The sequence below is a fragment of the Schistocerca piceifrons genome, chromosome 9 (genome assembly GCF_021461385.2).
Source record: "Schistocerca piceifrons isolate TAMUIC-IGC-003096 chromosome 9, iqSchPice1.1, whole genome shotgun sequence".
Lineage (NCBI taxonomy): Eukaryota > Metazoa > Arthropoda > Insecta > Orthoptera > Acrididae > Schistocerca > Schistocerca piceifrons.
The window spans coordinates 171,189,176-171,202,700 of NC_060146.1; the positions used below are offsets into that span (position 1 = coordinate 171,189,176).

At 42.4% G+C, this 13,525-nt stretch overlaps 1 protein-coding gene across 2 annotated transcripts in view; it reads right to left on the bottom strand.

Moving 5' to 3' along the window:
* LOC124717028 (cytochrome P450 4C1-like) overlaps window positions 1-13,249 on the bottom strand; it is a 193,193-nt gene extending 179,944 nt beyond the window's left edge. For both annotated transcript variants that reach the window (XM_047243683.1, XM_047243684.1), the window contains exon 1: window positions 13,204-13,249. The gene's annotated coding sequence lies outside the window, so the exon portion shown is untranslated. The remainder of the gene's footprint in view (window positions 1-13,203) is intronic.
* Window positions 13,250-13,525: the final 276 nt, after the last annotated feature.

The window sequence follows — 13,525 nt, forward strand, 5'->3', positions numbered from 1 at the left end:
ATTTTTCAACGTAATCTCCATTCAATGCTACGGCCTTACGCCACCTTGAAATGAGGGCCTGTATGCCTGCACGGTAAAATTCCACTGGTCGATGTCGGAGCCAACGTCGTACTGCATCAATAACTTCTTCATCATCCGCGTAGTGCCTCCCACGGATTGCGTCCTTCATTGGGCCAAACATATGGAAATCCGACGGTGCGAGATCGGGGCTGTAGGGTGCATGAGGAAGAACAGTCCACTGAAGTTTTGTGAGCTCCTCTCGGGTGCGAAGACTTGTGTGAGGTCTTGCGTTGTCATGAAGGAGGAGAAGTTCGTTCAGATTTTTGTGCCTACGAACACGCTGAAGTCGTTTCTTCAATTTCTGAAGAGTAGCACAATACACTTCAGAGTTGATCGTTTGACCATGGGGAAGGACATCGAACAGAATAACCCCTTCAGCGTCCCAGAAGACTGTAACCATGACTTTACCAGCTGAGGGTATGGCTTTAAACTTTTTCTTGGTAGGGGAGTGGGTGTGGCGCCAGGTTCGAAGTGATGAACCCATGTTTCATCGCCTGTAACAATCTATGACAAGAAATTGTCACCCTCAGCCACATGACGAGCAAGCAATTCCGCACAGATGGTTCTCCTTTGCTCTTTATGGTGTTCGGTTAGACAACGAGGGACCCAGCGGGAACAAACCTTTGAATATCCCAACTGGTGAACAATTGTGACAGCACTACCAACAGAGATGTCAAGTTGAGCACTGAGTTGTTTGATGGTGATCCGTCGATCATCTCGAACGAGTGTGTTCGCACGCTCCGCCATTGCAGGAGTCACAGCTGTGCACGGCCGGCCCGCACGCGGAAGATCAGACAGTCTTGCTTGACCTTGCGGCGATGATGACACACGCTTTGCCCAACGACTCACCGTGCTTTTGTCCACTGCCAGATCACCGTAGACATTCTGCAAGCGCCTATGAATATCTGAGATGCCCTGGTTTTCCGCCAAAAGAAACTCGATCACTGCCCGTTGTCTGCAACGCACATCCGTTACAGACGCCATTTTAACAGCTCCGTACAGCGCTGCCACCTGTCGGAAGTCAATGAAAGTATACGAGACGAAGCGGGAATGTTTGAAAATATTCCACAAGAAATTTCCGGTTTTTTCAACCAAAATTGGCCGAGAAAAAAAATGTGTTGCATTACTTATTGAACTGCCCTCGTACCTGGGAATTACAATTAAGAGCAACTTAAATTGGAAAGACCAGAAAGATAATATTGTGGGGAAGGCGAAACAAAGACTGTGCTCTGTTTGCAGAACACTTAGAAGATGCGACAAACCCACTAACCCAGCCTACATTACACTTGTCCGTCCTCTGCTGGAATATTGCTGCGCGGTATGGGATCGTTACCAGGTAGGATTGACAGAGGACATCGAAAAAGTGCAAAGAAGGGCAGCTCGTATCGTGTTATCGCGCAGTAGGGGTGAGAGTGTCACTGATATGATACGCGAGTTGGGGTGGCGGTCACTGAAACAAAGGCGCTTTTCTTCGCGGCGAGATCTATTTGAGAAATTTCAATCATCAACTTTCTCTTCCGAATGCGAAAATATTTTGTTGACACCCCCCTACGTAGGGAGAAATGATCGTCATAATAAAATAAGAGAAATCAGAGCTCGAACTGAAAGATTTAGGTGTTGCTTTTTCCCACGCACCATTCGAGAGTGGAATGGTAGAGAAGTAGTATGAAAATGGTTCGATGAACCCTCTACCAGGCACTTGAGTGTGAATTCCAGAGTAACCATGTAGATGTAGATGTAATTGGTTGAAGAGGTTGATAAATAATTGCCGAAATGATTGATTTGTATTGAGCTATCTTGCTTCATACAGCGTACAAGAACAAACTGCATCCTTCTTACACTCTCTATACACCATGAGCATACAGGTTTTTTTCTGCATTGGTAAATTTCATTGTCCACTCACGATCTGCTGCTTGGACCGATTAGCAAGTTGCAGTGCACTCAAGGAACACACAAGCACACGGCGAGCAAACATGAAAACACCGTTGAATACATTATGGGAGTGGCAGTGATCAGTGTCTTACAAACATTTACTGTTAAAAACAGTCTTGATCACGATTTATTTATCAAGGTGACCGGTTTCGACCACTACTGTGGTCATGAAACTTCCTGGCAGATTAAAACTGTTGAAAATCTCATTCTGGAAACATCCCCCAGGCTGTGGCTAAGCCATGTCTCCGCTATATCCTTTCTTTCAGGAGTGCTAGTTCTGCAAAGGTCGCAGGAGAGCTTCTGTAAAGTTTGGAAGGTAGGAGACGAGGTACTGCAGAAGTACAGCTGTGAGTACCGTGAGTGGGTCGTGCTTCGGTAGCTCAGTTGGTAGAGCACTTGCCCGCGGAAGGCAAAGGTCGTGAGTTCGAGTCTCGGTCGGACACAAAATTTTAATCTGCCAGGAAGTTTCATGACCACAGTAGTGGTCGAAACCGGTCACCTTGATAAAAAAATCGTGATCAAGACTGTTTTTAATAGTAAATAAAAACACTGTATCTAGCAACTACGCTAGTTGAATGGCACAAACAAGTGACGGAGTAAAAACTTTTCAAAATACGATGTCTCATGAACGACAAGCATTAGAACCTTCCAACGAACATTCTAATTTACCCTACTTTCAGTTTGTTATTGTCGGTAGGCACTGGTCCATGCAAAAAATGTATGTTTGCACAAAAAATACGCTTTTTAAGTATTATTGTAATATATTTATTGGTTAACAATACGAGCACCTGACAACCATTCTGTACTGTAAAAACCGCACATCAATAACACTTTTCATTTGCGCAATATTTGCGGTGCAAGTTTTAAGTGATTCGCCTTGTATATCCGCCACCGTATTACGATTTCTGAGGTCATGTGCAAGAATTTTCTGTTTCTGGATTACTTTGATCACTGGTCATTGTTATCTCAGGACTACAGACACACAATTTATTGAACACTGTTAATGCTGATGATAGTGTGGAACTAAGGAATACGAACATTAACCATCATTATACAGACGAAGGCTCATTTGTAGTCGTTAATATGCCTACGACTAAGAAAAACAAATGTCACTTGTATACCGCTCAAACTGCAAGCTATTGTGGTTCAGGCAGTAATTCAGGTATAGTATATAATGTCCAATATCTCCAGAAACAAGGACTGAAGTTCGTTTGGCCACAAGTGCCAGATATTGACTCGATAAATGAAGAACTGATTGAAATGTGGCTTTTTATATAATTAATAGAATATGCCCAAATCGTTTAATTAAGGCTAAAATACATTAAGAATAAAAAAACTTCCTGGCAGATTAAAACTGTGTGCCTGACCGAGACTCGAACTCGGGACCTTTGCCTTTCGCGGCCAAGTGCTCTACCAACTGAGCTACCGAAGCACGACTCACAGCTGGTACTCACAGCTTTACTTCTGCCAGTACCTCGTCTCCTACCTTCCAAACTTTACAGAAGCTCTCCTGTGAACCTTGCAGAAGTAGCACTCCTGTAAGAAAGGATATTGCGGAGACATGGCTTAGCCGCAGCCTGGGGGATGTTTCCAGAATGAGATTTTCACTCTGCAGCGGAGTGTGCGCTATGAAACATTAAGAATAAATTTTCTCTTTGTAAATAAATCCATAAAGTAGAGAGAAAAGGTCACGATTTAATGAAAGGAATGTTTTTTTTCTGTTCCGATAAAGAATGTTCCAGAGATATGTCGAAGGCAGTCGCCGTAATCCGTTTTTGGATTATGTAAAAGCAAGAGCTGTGAGCTTCCTCGCCCTCTCTCGTTTGTTTTCGATGGCTGTTTCACAAAATGTGAGAGTAGCTCTCGTAGCTATAACGTTTGGTTCAATAATTACGCCGATTTAATTACAATAGCCGTGTTCGAATTAAGAATCTACTTCCTCTTCCATTAATTCCACATCCCAAATTATTACGCATTTTTAGAACTTTTTCAGGCTGCAGCAAAGGAGAGTTGCCGACGAATTCTTTGGTGGCCACAACTAAAGGTACTAGTGTTCAGTCGGCTACTACTTTATCAAACTTTTATTTCAGTGTCCCTGAGATCTCTTTTACCGGTCTTTCCTATCAGTATCCGGGCAATGTAATTACGTAAACTGCGTTATTTTTGTGATCAGTCACTGGCCTCTAAACAATGCCGTCGTCAACGTCCTCGTCAGTCTAATGGGAATCTGATGTTGGTCGGCGGAATATATAATTTCATTACCCACAAGTAAAAATTTTCTACGCACCATTTTGCCATTTCAGAAGATTTTGCATCAGGAAAAGCGATAAATATAATATTACATTTTTAAAAAAATACCAGTAATATTATATTGGCGCCCAACATGTGGCTCGAACCAAAAAAATTGTATGATATTAATTGATGCTTGTTTGTTCCGTTTTTCATGACTCGGCTGTATTTTTGGAGACAAGAACTAACTAATGACGGCTACACGAAACATAAATGAAATTAACTGATGCAACGGGAATCAATGCAAACTCCACGTAGGAACACAGGTAAAAAGGTATGGTTATCAAAATGTTGCCTGTTGCCTCTGCTTTCGTAATCTGCAACGCGTAGCTCATTTAATTCGTGGTCAGTTTTGGTTTTTCTGCATTTTGCGTTGTTTGCAACTTAGTAATTGCAGCGGGCATTGTTGTTAAGCCCTATAACTAAGATGGCTACTTTTGTGCTGCGCTCAAACGAGATGAAAACAAGTCATAGTGAATTGTTTCAGTTTGTAGCATCCATATTGTCATTTTAGTAATACAATAATTTGTTTCTCGTTAATTTGCGCTAATTATTCAGTGTGTTGTCAAGAGATTTTATTTCGATTTTCAATTTGTGTTATGACAAAGATAGGTCAACCTGAAGACATGGATTCCGCAAATGATGGTGTTTCTGAAAATAACGTCGATGACGGTAACAATAGGGCCGATCCGACGGTGGCAGAATCCGATGCTCAAAATGTGGAGGCAGAAGCTAATACGCAGGCAAAAGCAATTGGAAGTGCCGGGCAAATAGCTCCTGCCGTCGTAGATCCATTTCCCTGTTATTCAATAAAATTGCTGAGATGATTTACGCATGCGACAAACCGCTTGCTTCACGCATAAATTCTACGTTAAATGAACGCGATGAAGCGCTTGCTTCACGCATAAACAACACCTTTTCTGAAGTCTCTCGGCAGGTCAATACTACTCTTGCTGAGAGAGCTGTAGTCCTGACATCTCAAATCACTCGGGTAAATTAGGAAGTAGTGAAAAAATTAGACACTGGTTTAGGAACAATAGCTTCCGAAATTACCAGCCTAAAGGAGGCATATAAGCATTTACCGTTTCCAATCTATCAAAAGATGTGGAAACAATGCAATCAGCAAAGAAGACGATGGAAGATACGACGCGCGAATTAACACAATGTGTCGACAGTATGTCCGTAGAAACAGAAGAAGAAGTGCTAAAAACCAGGCTAAATGAGCAGAGTGAAAAATTAATTACCGAATTCGCCATATGGCTTGACCAAAAAGACAAAATGCTCACTGATAAAATAAATTCAGAGCGGAAAGGAGCAATAGAAAGCGATGGGAACGAAACGATGGCCGAACTCGGCACGGCAAAACAAACGCTTCAAAAAATGGTTCAAATGGCTCTAAGCACTACGGGACTTAACATCTGAGGTCATCAGTCCCCTACAACTTAGAGCTACTTAAACCTAACTAAACTAAAGACATCACACACATCCATGCCCGAGGCAAGATTCGAACCTGCGACCGTAGCAGCCGCGTGGTTCCGGACTGAAGCGCCTAGAACCGCTCGACCACAGCGGCCGGCTGCCGAGGTGTAACCATTACTGCTGCCACTTATTGTCCACAAGTGAGACGTCTTGCATACGCAGTCCAAGAACAACGACCAGCAAGACTGCGTGATGTGTTGCTACTCACTCCACGATAACATCCGCCCGCTTTCTGCTAGACTACCAAACACTATTCAGGAAATAGGTTGGGAAGTCATTTCGCACCCACGCTACTCACCTGCTCCTGCGCCCTAAAATTTTCACCTTTTCGACTCCCTATTGAACAACTTTCAAGGAACTTACCAGGCCCCCACAACCGCACGATTGGTCGACTGTGAAGAGCGGACAAATTGAATAGCTGGGAGGCGGCCATTAGAGTGGTAAACTGACGCGCGGAGTTCTAATGTTTATACATAGCTTTTGGTTATAAAATGCCTTCCCTTGAGTTAGGTCACAAACATAATGCCTCATTTAAATACTATACTTTTTAATTTATGAACAAACAGCAACTAGTCACTGTTAATGAATTTATCTTACGTACTACATGGAATCAGCCGTAGCTAAAACTTATGTACTGGACTCCTAGCATTTTTCGTAGTTCATTTACGATAGATGTACGCAAAATGCATCAAAAATACTCGAAGATTTGCCCACTATATTAACAGATATTTTCTGATGCTACCTTGCTTTAGATTTTATGACGAGAAGTGCGTTACATATGGCATAGTGCTTTGGCAACACACGACCAAATCATCAAGTTTCAACCTAACCTAGACCATGAAAACACTACCGAACTTTCTTCAAAATGATCAGAACATATAAAATGGTATTCTGTCGGTCGGAAATGTTGCCTCCTGACAGCGTGTAACCATGTTTGTAACAGCTGTCGTTTTGAGAAAGGGAACCTGCAAATAGATGCACAGACATTATGCTAATACCGTGTTACAAAAACATTTATTAAGCAAGTGCACTGACATAGGAAACAACTTAAAATATTCACACACCTGTGAAATGTATTATTCGTTCCTTTCTCGAATTTATTTGTACAATTAATCGCTGCGTAACTCTTCACCATTGTACTTCTTTTGATTGGAACGTACAGACAGTAGAATTACGAGTAACAAATACTATATGTACGCCCCAACAAATATACAACGTTGAATCAGGGTCTTCATAAACAACAATATTACACAACACATCAGACTACAACCACTATAATGGCGTCCAGGCGAAGGTTCAAATTGTCCCGCGACTGCAGCGCCATCAGTGAGTCTAGTTATTTTTTACAAGGTCTTTGGAACTTACTTTCCGGACGACAATGCGCTGCGAAAATGGCTCGACCAGCTCGTCCCCTCTAACCATGTGTTTTCTATTGTCGCGGAATCGAGAAGGTACCCCAGTGGTGGCTGACCGTTTTAAATATTGATGCTAAGTCTATCTGTTGTGTATATTAAAATTATGGACAGCCGTTACGAACTTATACACCAACCCGATAACAAGAAAACGACAGCTAAAAAACGGAAATAACGACGTAACGATCTTCACATAGCACGACAACGGGAACTAAAAAAAAAAATATTATTGTCAATTTCGAATTCAACGTGCGAATCCATAAGGCTGGGTATTTCCTTCATGTTTCATTGTTGAACAGAGTAGTTAACCCACTGACATATACAGCCGGTTCACAACGGGTCGCAGGTTTCAAGTCCGTTACAAATAACTTCCGGGAATTCAGTCAGGTAACACTTTCAGCGACCCCCGATATTTCGGCGGGAGAACACCCCGCCATTTTCAAGGCAAACTGCAACGGACAGGCGACGTACATGCAAATTTAAAACCTCGGTTCTCAAACTGATGCAGAAAGATAATGTGGTGTCACCGCCAGACACCACACTTGCTAGGTGGTAGCCTTTAAATCGGCCACGGTCCGTTAGTATACGTCGGACCCGCGTGTCGCCACTGTCAGTGATTGCAGACCGAGCGCCGCCACACGGCAGGTCTAGAGAGACTTCCTAGCACTCGCCCCAGTTGTACAGCCGACTTTGCTAGCGATGGTTCACTGACAAATTACGCTCTCATTTGCCGAGACGATAATTAGCATAGCCTTCAGCTACGTCATTTGCTACGACCTAGCAAAGCGCCATTACCAGTTACTATTGATGCTGTAAAACATGTACCGTCAAGAGCGATGTTCTACAATTATGGATTAAAGTTAAGTATTCCAGCAACTGCGTCCGTTTTTCTAAGTTCTCATTTCCTTGTAATGTTCCTTGTAATGTTCCAGCCTGCGTGAGCTTAAACGCGTGCCTTTCGGCTTCCTCCAAACCCCGTGAATTGGCTCCTGCCAATTCACAACAGATAACACACACACTGAACACTAGTGCCACCAAAGATGACTCACGAGTTCGTAGTCCTACTAAGGATAACTCTGACTTTGGTCATCTTTGGTGGCACTAGTGTTCAGTGTGCGTGTGTTATCTTCCTGCATCAGTCTGAGACCCGAGGTTTTAATATTTGCATGTAAGTCGCCTGTCTGTTGCAGTTTGCCTTGAAAATGGCGAGATGTTCTCCCGCCGAAATATCGGCGGTTGCTGAATGTGTTACCTGGCTGAATTCTCGGAAGTTATTTGAAAGTTGAATACGCCAGGAGAAACTCAGGTTTCAAGTCCGTTAGTACACAACCGGCAGTGAGACGAACAGAACAGCTATCGCTGTGTTTCTTCTCTGTTAATGAATGGCACGCCATGTTATATTCCATTGGAGTGCTAAGAACAATGGTTCAAATGGCTCTGAGTACTATGCGACTTAACTTCTGAGGTCATCAGTCGCCTAGAACTTAGAACTAATTAGCGGTCGCTCGGTTCCAGACTGTAGCGCCTAGAACCACACGGCCACTCCGGCCGGCTGGAGTGCTAAGAAATCGATCTGTGTGTATAATACATTAGATTTCTTTCGATATTTTTCGAGATAAAGGCAATCGTTTCCAGGTTTTTCTAGCATCCCCTTCCCCACAATCCCATCAAGGAAACACTCTCTAGAAATTGTGTAGTGTGAAGAAAGAAAGCGATACACGGCGTGAGTGTGAGAAATGTCTCGTGGTGTTATACATGCCTGTATTTTTTAGGTTTTACCACACCAGCAAAAACTTCTAAAACAATACTATCTTCACTTTTCATGAATTCAACAAATAGTAAGGACAGATTTATAAAGAATCCCTATCAAAAAAATTATATAATTTTGAGAAAAGTGTGTAAGACAATTAACGTTGATCTAAGCCCTAGGTCACAATTTTTAGTCTTTTTGTCCAGGTTTCAACACTTCTATGAGTGCCTTTATCAGAAATTAAACATTTAAAGTGGCCTATAACAATTTTATGGGAAATTTTTTAAAGTAAAAGTGTAATTACTAACTAACAGTACAAGAAAGAGACAGTACTTACGTTTCACGTATAAAATAAGTATCAAGCCAGAAAGGCTTTAGTCACAAAAATTTTATAAAGAATACAAGAAAGGCGAGTCACTGTGGGCTGCTCATTACCTACAGGGTTATTACAAATGATTGAAGCGAATTCACAGCTCTACAATATCTTTATTATTTGAGATATTTTCACAATGCTTTGCACACACATACAAAAACTCAAAAAGTTTTTTTTAGGCATTCACAAATGTTCGACATGTGCCCCTTTAGTGATTCGGCAGACATCAAGCCGATAATCATGTTCCTCCCACACTCGGCGCAGCATGTCCCCATCAATGAGTTCGAAAGCATCGTTGTTGCGAGCTCGCAGTTCTGGCACGTTTCTTGGTAGAGGAGGTTTAAACACTGAATCTTTCACATAACCCCACAGAAAGAAATCGCATGGGGTTAAGTCGGGAGAGCGTGGAGGCCATGACATGAATTGCTGATCATGATCTCCACCACGACCGATCCATCGGTTTTCCAATCTCCTGTTCAAGAAATGCCGAACATCATGATGGAAGTGCGGTGGAGCACCATCCTGTTGAAAGATGAAGTCAGCGCTGTCGGTCTCCAGTTGTGGCATGAGCCAATTTTCCAGCATGTCCAGATACTCGTGTCCTGTAACGTTTTTTTTTTTTCGCAGAAACCGTGAGATTTCACAAAACACGTTAACTTTTGGTGAATTGCGAATTTGCTGCACGAATGCGTGGGGATTCTCTACCGCCCAGATTCACACATTGTGTCTGTTCACTTCACCATTAATAAAAAATGTTGCTTCATCACTGAAAACAAGTTTAGCACTGAACGCATCCTCTTCCATGAGCTGTTGCAACCGCGCCGAAAATTCAAAGCGTTTGACTTTGTCATCGGGTGTCAGGGCTTGTAGCAATTGTAAACGGTAAGGCTTCTGCTTTAGCCTTTTCCGTAAGATTTTCCAAACCGTCGGCTGTGGTACGTTTAGCTCCCTGCTTGCTTTATTCGTCGACTTCCGCGGGCTACGCGTGAAACTTGCCCGCACGCGTTCAACTGTTTCTTCGCTCACTGCACGCCGACCCGTTGATTTCCCCTTACAGAGGCATCCAGAAGCTTTAAACTGCGCATACCATCGCCGAATGGAGTTAGCAGTTGGTGGATCTTTGTTGAACTTCGTCCTGAAGTGTCGTTGCACTGTTATGACTGACTGATGTGAGTGCATTTCAAGCACGACATACGCTTTCTCGGCTCCTGTCGCCATTTTGTCTCACTGCGCTCTCGAGCGCTCTGGCGGCAGAAACCTGAAGTTTATGAGTTTTTCTACGTATCTGTAGTGTGTCGTGACCATATGTCAATGAACGGAGCTACAGTGAATTTATGAAATCGCTTCAATCATTTGTAATAGCCCTGTATATAGCCTCAGGTAGAAACAGACTGAGGCGCCCGCATTAGGAAGTGCGGGCAGGTGAACATTACACCAAGAGTGCCATCTGGTAGCCATAAATGTAAGTAGGCTACTTAACATTTAAAATATAGACAGCTGAATGTTAAAATGAACAGTAATTAGTACATGAACTCATAGGCAAAGTTTTATTTGACAACAGCAGACATGATAACTTTTTGCTTATGCAAAAACATAGAAATACAGTTTGGAGACCGAAAACTGATTAACAGTACAAAAAGAAGCAGTATTGACACGTCACGTATAAAATAAATATTAAGCGAAAAAGCTTTAGTCACAATTTTAAAGTAGAATGCGTAAGACAAGATATGCTGATTTTTGTAAATTTAAATAGTAAACACAGGATCGATATGGGGAAAAATATTAGTACGTCACTGGGTTAAAGAAACTGCGTACAGTAATGGTTGGAGTCCGATACTGCTTATGATACGCTAAGGAGACAGACTAGACAGCGGATAGCACCACTACTGTATCCTCTTCAGGGGGCCACCATCTCGTATCAACAATAACGAATATTTGTAAGGTCGCGTGCGTACATTTGATGCTATGTGAATCTCCCTATGTAAAAGGCATCGTCCTGACAGACTGGCTCGTCAATTCCCAGCCAAAACCAGTAAGGACAGAGGCTTTAAGTTCGGAGTAGGTGTGGATCTTATAGTTTAGGCGTCTTTGAAGATGAGATTTATCGAAATTCCAACCCCAAGGGGGTGAAATAAATGTAAATGTCGTGTGACTAGGGCCTCCCGTCGGGTAGACCGTTCGCCGGGTGCAAGTCTTTCGATTTGACGCCACTTCGGCGACTTGCGCGTCGATGGGGATGAAATGATGATGATTAAGAGAACACAACACCCAGTCCCTGAGCGGAGAAAATCTCCGACCCAGCCGTGAATCGAACCCCGGTCCTTAAGACACATTCTGTCGCGCTGCCTACTCAGCTACCGGGGGCGGATAGGGGGGGGGGGGAAATAGGAGATGAAGATTTTGGTAAAATGTCGCTGTTAAGGCAATTTTTAAGCTAGTATTACGAAAATTGTTATTTGGTTTCTCAGTCAGACAGAAAGAAATACACGTGTCAGCGTTTTTTTTGTAGTTTAACCCTGTGAAATGGTAGTTAAAAGTTCTTCTTGAGAATATATCATTATTGAACAACTACTAAATATTTTTAAAGCTTCATCTACGAACATTGATATCTGACTTCTCGGTTACAAATAAAAAAAAAGTGTTCCACTGTTTTTCGAAATGGAACCACTGAGGGGGTGAAATAGAGGAAGACATTTTTTATGAGGATATTTCATTATGAAAACATATTAAAGCTACATCTATGAAACTTTAAATTGGCTTCTCAGTGAGAAATTAAAAATATGTGTTTCACTGTTTTTGGTAATTCCATCCCTATGTAGTGAAACGGGGGATGAAAGTTTTTATGGAAATATTTCGTTGTGTAATCATTTTTGAAGCTAAAACTACGAAAATTTTTATTTGGCTTCTCTGTTAGTAATAAAAGATACGCATGTCAGTTTTTGGAAATACAGCACCGAAGGGGATCAAATAGGGTCACTCTGATTCACTGACTCGTCTTCGCCCAGCCCGAACCGCTAAGAATAGGAATCTGAAGTTTGGAAATGGAGTGGATCTTATACTGTACGTGTCATTTAAGAAGGAATTGTCCGAAATTTCACTCTAAGGGGAAGGAATAGGGGATGAAAGGCTTTTTGAACGTAAGTTGCTATTAACGGAATTTTGAAGCTAGCACTAAAAAAAATGGTATCTGGTTTCTCAGTCAGAAAATAAAAAATACATCTTTCAGCTTTTTTGGTAATTCAACCACTAAGGGGGGGGGGGGGGGGTAAAAGAAGGACTGAAAGTTTTTGAAAATAAATAATTAGTAAAGAACTACTTAAGGAACTTTAGGGCTACGTCTTTGTCAGCTGGTATTTGACTTAAAGGTCACAAATAAAAAAAATGCGTGTTTCATTGTTTTTGGAAATTCAACCCCCAAGGGAGAGCATTAGAAAATGTTTTGTTACATTAAAAAAATTTTAAAGCTAAATTTATGAAAAGTGGTGTTTCACTTCTCGGTTAGATATAAAGAAATGTTTGTTAAGAGATGAAATTTGCTACGGAAATATTTCCACAAGAGCGTAAGAGGCATGATTAACAAAAATATTTGGACCCCAGGTACCAGAACTCCTTTTCGGTCAGAAAGACATTCGGAAAAGACTATGCTCATATGACCTTAACAGCGAGAAAAGCTCAAAGGTGTTACAATTTGTGAACAACACAAAAATTCGATGAAATAAAAACAAAATAAAAAAAAAGTCTACGCGAGCGAAGCAGCGAACGCAATGCTAGTTCTTAAATATACAAAGAAGGTCAGTACGAACGGTCACAGCTTTGTTTGACCAATTGGAGGGCGTTAGAGAGACTGAAAAATGAACTGGCACACGCTTCAAAATAGAATGTCGCGTGGGGGTCGTCAGCTCACTCACCGCGCAGACTCGCTCGCGAACTGGGTACGCAGACTGCGACGGCAGGCGGCACAGAAAGCTACTGAATAGAGGATCGCCTTAGGCGCGCTCCACGTTACGCTTACGCGACGTCAGTAGGCGTGGTTTAGTTTGGCCCAAGCACGAAACCCATCATACCGGTTTGCCACGCCTGACCTCGCCTCTAGCTACAGACCGTCAGACGCGCTAGGTAATTACCAGAAAATGAAAGTAACAAATTCCAGGTTTGCGGCCGGCCGGGGTGGCCGAGCGGTTCTAGGCGCTACAGTCTGGAACCGCGCGACCGCTACGGTCGCAGGTTAGA